Source organism: Dipodomys merriami, unplaced genomic scaffold (assembly GCF_024711535.1).
Source record: "Dipodomys merriami isolate MVZ:Mamm:240054 unplaced genomic scaffold, mDipMer1.0.p SCAF_742, whole genome shotgun sequence".
Taxonomy (NCBI): domain Eukaryota; kingdom Metazoa; phylum Chordata; class Mammalia; order Rodentia; family Heteromyidae; genus Dipodomys; species Dipodomys merriami.
In genome coordinates this window covers 471286-480230 of record NW_027206338.1, presented here as the reverse complement: position 1 = coordinate 480230, position 8945 = coordinate 471286, and positions in this window count along the sequence as shown.

Here is an 8945-nt window from a genome sequence, read left to right as displayed (position 1 = left end):
CGTGCACCCAAAACATGGCCGCTTATATAGGGAATAGGAACACGGGTCTTTCTATCATTGGTCTTCTGCCTTTCACCGTCACCAGGTGCCATGGGATTGGCTGGGGACTCTACGTGGCTCGCGCATGTGCAAGGCCCAGGACCCACCGTCCAGCCAAGCACCGCCTGAAATGGAGTGGTTACTTCAAAGCTGCAAGGGAGTGGGTGCCATCTTGTAATGGCGTTTACCCTGGCTCCCTACATAAATGTATCTCCTTCTATGCTATTTTTCATACCTTATCTCTTTTGATTTCTAAAAATCTCATTCTTTCTCTATTTCTCTATGAACATTTCCTGATACTAAATACATCTATACAGATGGCAGAGGATGCTAATGTAAGGGTCCCAGAGCTCATCAGTCATTAATGTAACAAAATGGAAAAGGAGGATATATTTCTTGCTACTTCAATTTTTCTGAAATGCTGCAATGTCATCATTTGGTTAAAATTTCCATTCTTTTTCTACACAGTGTCATTCAGTGCACATAAATGCAAATATGAGCCAGGTGCTGGTGGTCTACACCTGTAATCCTAGCTACTAAGGAGGTTGTGACCAGAAGATTGTGGTTCAAAGCCAGCTTTGTCAGGAAAGTCCATGAGACCCTAACCTTCAATTAATCACCAGAAACCAGGAGTGGTGTTGTAGCTAATCACCCAGGATAAGAGTTCAAGCCCCACAAGAAAAAAAGTGGTGAAATATGACTTTCAGTTTCCCCCAAAGGAACGGCAAGATCAATAATCTTCCCAACCAAAAAAAAATAATTCCAAAATGATTCAGTGCACCTACTTTTGCTGAGTTATGTTATGGATTCTTTGCTGGATATATTCTCTAAAACAAATCGTTTAACTAGGGATACAGGTGGACCCATTGTAACAATGAGATGTACAAATCGTTATGTCGAAAAATGAACTTTACAACTTTGGTGGGGGGGGGGGAGGACCAGATGGGGTATGGGGGTATATGGGAAAGGATGGGAAGGGGAAATAAAAAGGAGGCAACAATGATTGATAAGAATTGTTCTCGTTATCTTGCCTATGTAATTGTAACTCCTCTGTACGGTATGCTCACAAAAAAAAGAAAGAAAATATGGTCAAATATTAGCTTTACAATAAGCTTCATCTAATATTTCTCATTTGAAAAGAGAAGACTGTACAGTTGATGACACTTGGCTTTCTTACTATCTTAGTTCAAAGCCAACCCAGGCAGCAGAGTCTGTCAAACTCCTATCTGTAATTACACAGCAAAAAATCAAGAAGTGGAGTGTTGGTTCAAGCAGTAGAGTACTAGATTTGGGGGCTGGTGGGCAGGAACAAAAACTGTTCAGGGACAGTGTCCAGCCTCAGGGTTCAAGCCCTAGAACAAACATAAACTAAACAAAAATGCAAACAAAGAAAAACAGATATTTCATTGGGACCCTCCTTTAAGGACTACTGGTGTGAGAAATGGCTCCTTTTGCTGATCATACGCACTGGATGCTCTTTTGGAATCCTTATTGCTCTGGAGAACTCAGGACTAAAATAAAGGAATTGATAACTGACTCCTACAATAAGAGAATCATGTCAGGAGTGAAATATCCATGCATAAAACACTTTAAAACCTCCATGTCTTTGTTTCTTTGCAGTAGAATTTTTTTTGGGGGGTCCAGGCGTGGGCCTGAACTCTGGGCCTCGGCGCTTTACCTCAGGTCTTCAACTCAAGGCTAGTGCTCTACCACTTGAGCCACAGCACCACTTCTGGCTTATTTTTGCTTATGTGGTGCTGAGGAATCGAACCTAGGGCCTCAGGCATGCAAAGTAAGTTCTCTACCACTAAGCCACCTTCCCAGCCCCTGCAGTAGAACATATTTAAAACAACGTTATTTCCTTTTGTTCTATGCTGGCCATCAAATGGCACATTAGTTCTTTTTGTAATTCTCTCAACTAGAAGTTTACAGAAAAATTATATATGAGTAAAAACACACTAGACAAAGTCAAGGACACAGTTTTCTTCAAGACCTCGGATTCTCTTCTTTTACAGTAAAAAGGAAAGCACAAGTTAACTTGAACTTTGTAAATCCTCTATGGTCAATACCTCTCCTTGGATCAGTTTCCACATCCAGTAACGGTTACTTCCGGGAACAATCTATGGTGCTGTTTGAGGTATAGTGAATGATTTCTGACTTCAACGAAATAACACAAGGACACCTTTGGACCTGAAGTAATACGAGTTTCAGAGACAACTTAGTAAAGAGAAAATATGAAATTTATATTGCTTATAAATACATTATCCATGAGTATATTGAGTTCAAACTTTGTAAATTGTCTGTAAATTAAGGCGAATTTTAAAGAGGAAGAAGTTTCTCAGATCATTTTTTTTGTGAGTGTATGTTCTGCGCATTATTTCCCAAGTGTACATGAATTTGTTAACTCATGTTAACTATAGCAATAATAAGAGAAAGAGAAATTCTGTGTTTAAGTATAAGGGTTCAATACACTATAGAAGACTCTACAAATAAGACAACGTTGAAACAATAAAGCCAAGTCCAGTATGTAGATTTATGAGAGTGATATATAGAAAGCATTACTCCTACATGGAACAGGAAGTATGAGGCCACTCCCTTTCTAAATCATGCTTGCTAATGATACAACTTTGTAGAAAGTAGAATGGAAGAATAATTCTGTTTTCAATGCAAGTGAGATATAACAGTATAGACTTAATTGGGAAAAAAAAGTCCATCTTGTGAGAGCAGGGATTATACTAGCTATGAACTGGTGGATAAGATCACATTTTTTCGTTCCTTTACTTATATATTGTTTGTTGGTGGTGGTCTTGGAACTTGAACTCAGAGGCTGGGCACTGACCCTCTGCTATTCAGCTCAAGGCTAGCGCTCTACCACTTGAGCCTCAGTGCCGCTTCCAGTTTTCTTGCAGTAAATTGGAGAAAAGAGTCTCCGGGACTTTGCTACCTGGGCTGGATTTGAACTCCAATCCTCAGATCTCACCACCACCCAGCTTAGGATCACATTTTTGACAGTGTACACTCAGCATATGTAATGTGTATGTTCATCTATCTTTATATGAATTCTTGAGTTGAAAATCTGGGCTACAGCTTTGACTTTACACTCACAAAAATCTTTGTAGTTTAAAAGTAGATTCCACTGGATAAATGAAACCTAAGAATGTAAAGGAGTCTGGGAAGTTCAGGTTGCATCCAGCCTGGGCAGAACAGTCTTTGAGAAACTATAATTAACCAGCCAAAAGATGGATTGGAAGTATGGCTCAAGTATTAGAATACCAGTCATGAACAAGATTGCTGAATTAGATTTTGACGCTTTTGCATACATACATACAATCATACACATATATACAGAGACACTTATATGTGCACACACAAATACAAATATGAAGCAACTCTCAGAATATGTAGAAAAGTTAGAAAACAATAGAAAATATGTCCTGAGTAAGACTAGAATCAAGTGATAATTTGTAAAATTAAAAAATCCTCAAGCGAACATTCTTCAAAAAAGTGTGAGAAAATTACATAGATAGGGATCGGGATAGTAAGAGATTCAAGTAATCAGTATTAAAGGGATTATATCCATGGAATGAATAAGAGACCCCGCAGGTGCATTTGAAAATGTTCATATCCTGCGTCAAATGTTAGAACATCTTCGAAAAGAGTACATGAACATGCTGAGAAGTTTAGTGGATAATATAACTGGAGAAGTTCAGAATTGCTAGTCTGGGCCTGGGAAGGTGGCTCAGTGGTAGAGTGCTTGCGTTGCATACATGAAGCCCTGGGTTCCATTCCTCAGCACTACATAAGCCAAAAGAAAAAAGCCGGAAGTGGCTCTGTGGTTCAAGTGGTAGAGACCTAGACTTGAGCTGAAGAGCTGAGGGACAGCACCCAGTCCCAGAGTTCAGGCCCCATGACCGGTTCCAAAAATGAATAAATAAATATATATATATATATATATATATATATATATATATATATATACATATAAATAAACCAAGAAACTACGGTGGGGCAATGTGATACAAACCTTCAATTCCAGCACTCAGACTGACAGGAGATTAGAGACTGGAATTACATAGTGATACCTTCCCTGGACCAGGTAGTATAATTTTCTATTATTAAAAGATACCAAACCAGAAAGGAATACGCAGTTGGAAGTTTGGGCTAATTTTGTCATTATGTTTTGAGAAGTCGTTTCCTATTGAAATGCAACTCATATATAATCCTCACTTCTGCTTTTAAATGCTCTCTTCATTACAGAACATTCCTAGATGCAAAATGGCTCATAATTCCCATGCAAAATTAGAAAAAGTAAGTAATCATCATTCTGTTAGATTCCAAGGAAAGGATGAAGGATTACAAAAGCTTAAGCCTTGAGGAATAGCAAAGTTCATATAATGTAGGAATTGATAGATCTTTCTAAATTAGAGTTCAGACTTCAAATAAATAATTTGGTGTCGTTTGTAATTTCATATTCTATAAGATACTACAAAATTCTTTTTAAATAGTGTGTTTAATTGACAAATTTACAAATGTTTCTTGCATTCAATTTGCCTAGCATATTATTTCAAGAGAGTTATAATTAGAACTCAGTTAATAGATAATTCCAACAGTTCCTGTATAAAATGATAATGTAAATAATGTAGACCGAGTTGCCAAGAAATGGATATTAATTTATAAATTTAGAAAAACAGCAATTTTTGAGGCTTTGGTATAACATGTTATGAAGAGAATAATTGTGTGACTTCTTTCTTCTACCTGTATGTAACACAGGAAGCAATTTCCTTAATTAAATGCCTCTGTATAAAATAAGAAAAATGCTGGGTTTGGAGTTTGTTTTTATTTTTGTTTTTGTTTTATTGGTTTGTCCTAGGGGTTGAACTCTGGGCCTGGACACTGTCTCTGAGCCTGTTAAGCTCAAGGCTTGTGCCCTACCACTTCAAGCTCAGTACCACTTGTGTCTGGCTTTTGCTGAGAAGTTTATTGGAGATAAGAATCTAGGGATCTTTCCTGCTGGGTGGGCTTTGAACTGTAATCTTCCGATCTTAGCATCCTGATTATCTATGATAGTTAAAAAGTATAAATATATATAATATTTTCAAGAATGCCAGTGGAGGAAAAATGATGCAACCCAGTTTATTGTGGTGTTCTTTCCAGAACACAGAGGGCATCCCATTAGCATAGGTGTAGTATTTTTTCCAATAGAAATAAGTTATTTGTGATGGGAATTAAGGGAATTTTGAGGTGCACCCTACAAGTTGGAAACTGTTGGTCTAGGATGACTTTATGGCATAAATTTTGGGATTGATGGTCATAGAAATAATAGCTTAATCTGATAAACAATTGCTTAATCTTGAAGAATTAATTATAACAAGCTTCATAGTTTTATCCTATACCAGAATGTGGCTATTTTTCTGTTCACTTCTCAATGTGTAACACCCCATTGCAAAATGCAACTATTGCAGAATTACATAACATGCAAATAGGTACTATTTTGAATCTCTCAGGTATGGAGTGTTCAGAATTTGAAAGTGAGTAGTTATTAGTAGTTATTATTTTGAGGAACACTCATATTCTGTTCTCTTACACAACTTATTTACTTTTAAAAGTTATGGGTTTCTATAGAATTAATCAGTTTTCAGTTTTAGTATGAGAAAGTACAAATTTATTATTTTATGAAAATATTGGCAATTATATTGTGAAAAAATTGTCAAGTTATATAACATTCAAGTTGATGGTCCTCTGATAAAGAAGGGGTAATTAATTCAAATTAGATGCCAAATAGTACGGATTTTTTAAAAAGTTACTACATGAAGAATAATATTTACTATACCAAATACAGTGAAATTTTATTTCATGCAGCTTATTTTTAAAATTTAATTTTAATGTGAAAGTGATATGCAGTGGGTTAGCAATTATAAGGCAGTGAATACATAACTGTTCAAACTTGTTATCCCCTCTCTCATTTTTCTCACAGTTTTCCTTCAGCCCCAAACCCCTCACAAGTTGTAATGTACATTTCCAACATAATGTCTTATGAGTATTGCTATTGCATTGGTTTGTCTTTGTCCTTTGTCTCGCCAATTTGTTGTTCCTCTTCCCTTTACTAATTACGGTAAATGTATAAACAATACACAGGGTACCAAAATCAAACACAATAGGAGATAACTCATAGGGGAAAAACCCAAGGAAAATAGAAATCACATAGTACATTAAAAACAACAACTGCAAATAAATATCTCTGTCCATATCTTGGAGTTTATTTTGCTCAGCATCAGTTTATATGCTCATATATATGCATAATAAAGAAACTGGAAAATAATAGTTTCATGGATAATATATCATGAAAACAACATGTTAACTGTTTTTGATGGTAAAGGTGGAGTTAGGATTGGTAAATTCGCGATTCTGATAAAGGAATTTCAAAAGAGTTTTAAAATTATGACAGGTAAATTTTAATTGTTCATACTTTTTAACTTAGCCTATTAAAATTTAAAATTGCCTGGGAAAATAGACTTTCATGCAAAAAAATCCATGGTGACTTAGCTGAGAGGGAGCAATGTGGGTAAGATGGCTCATTTTTACACTAAACAAACAAGCCTCACAAACTGTGCTGTAAATCCTGTAGGTTAACATGCGAATTGTCCTTACCCAGGAAATACAGTCTTACTGTGAGAAACAAGGTTGTTGTGTAATTTAAACTAAACAGTAATTTTCTTAAAAAGATAATTTTGGTCAAAATATTTACAGAGAAAGTGCCCTTCAAAATGAAAGAACGTATTGAGTTTACACAGTGTCTTTGCACTTGAAGCACTGAAACACAGAACAAAAATCTGATTGGATACTTCACATTTCTAAGTAGCTCAAAAATATAATATCCTCATTAACATGAGATAGTGAAGACTTCTCTTATTACATAAGCCAAAAAGGTTCGGGTTCAGAAAAGAATTGAGCAAATTGCAAAGGTAAGAAAACGCGTTCTTAGAAGCCCTAGCTAAGGGTCCTGGCTTCAGCCGTGGAGGGGGCCAAAACTTTTTGATATAGATTGTCTTAATGTTTTTGCTACCTAAAGTGATTTTACAGAGCCTATTTGGCTCAGTATAATGCAGAAAAAATTGAATGAAGACATGAAAATAAATTCCACCTCCAAATAAAAGAGTTTTAAAAGAGAAACCTGAAGATGTAGCAGTGGCAGATGCAGTATAGTCCTTCACCTTCACTAGACTTGAAGCCAAGAAACATTAATTGGAAATCAGGCAAGAGCTAAGAAGGGACATAGAAGTAGGACATAGAAGTATTGTCCTTTGTAACAGACAATGTAATCCAAGGAATGGGTGATTTAACTCTATTCTTCTCCATACATCTTGTTGAGCAAAAGCAAGACCAAGAGAAAAATAATCTATTGAAATGATTTTGCAAAGAATTATTTCACTGTTCATAATATGGTATCTAAGGAAAGTCTTAAGAGAGAAGATAAAAGTTGTAAGAGAGAAGATAAAAATGGATTATTCTTCAGTTTCCTCTAAGCATTTTGTTAGCAAAATATATCTTTGAGGTTAAAAGTGACTGAACCAAAAAGGGGTGGAGTACTTATTTTTGTGGGCACATTAGACACAAGAAGATTTCAAGGTAAAAGAAAAAAGAAAAAAAATATAGCTAAATATTTGTGATTACAGGTTCTTGGACTGGTTTTTTGGAGACAAAGATTTGCTTTAGTGTTGGTCTTCATAAACATAGTTGTGACAACAAAGAAGGAAAGAAAAAATTCCAAATCTCTTGACTTTATTAAAAGTATGAAAATAGAGTAGTGAAGAGATTGAGAGAAAACAAAGAGAACTGCTTTCTCTCCAGTGGAGTAATAGGTTCTTGTTCTTGTTTCTTCCATTCTGTCTTCACAAGCTATCAAATGTGCCTCAGGACTGGAGTATCCAGTTCAGACAAAGAACATTCGCAGAAGAAAATATTTGCAGTAGATATAGGTGATTTATAACCTCAGACAATCTATTTAAATCTGTTTAAAATTCTCCCCACACCCCAAACTGCCCTCTTTGCACAGCTTTGTTTGCTTTTCCAAAGACTGACCTTCATTAACTATTTAAAATTTTGAGAGGTCATATTCATACTGTCTAGAGATTGCTGTTTGGTTGTAATTTTTGTATGTTTTTGTTTGTTGTTGTGTGTTTTAACTGAATTTCAAAAGGTTGTGCAAGTGTGTTACAATTAAATATGTCCATCTAATTGTCTAATGCTCCTGGATCAGAGTCCCTCCTTCTATCAATCTGAACCAACCCTTTCTCCAAGATTTATTTCAGATTTACCACTTCCTTTATTACATGTGTACATTGAGTATTCTAGCTGTACTTGTCCCTTGTTGTATTTTTCATTCATTCTATTTCTTTACTATTGTTCCTCTCTGTTCTCAATTTCCTGATAGTCATTCTGTTAAACTGCCTGTTAATACTTTGAAAGGTTTATATACATTCCATGGAGTTTCAATCCCACATATACATGAACTGATGTCAGTTTATATTTCCATAATTCATTCATCTGCAATAACAATTTGCAAGACTGAAGATGTGAATCACTTAGACATGATTTTATTCTCATTCATTTGGAAGATTAATCTTTAGGCAGCAAGAAAGTTTAAAAATTACTTAGAATGTATTCCTAACTACCAGTTTTTATAAATGGCTTTGTACAATGGTGTGTGATTATTTAATTTTACCTAGGATAATATTTTCTACTACCTATAAGTTTTGGAAAAAGAAGAAAACTAAAATTTACGAGTGTAGAGGAATATGATAGAAATAGAAGACATATTTTATATTTGTCACATCTCTGATCAGTACCCAAATGCAAGACTTAAAGTCATATTTCTTACTATATTAGACAGATAGGGAAAACATAAA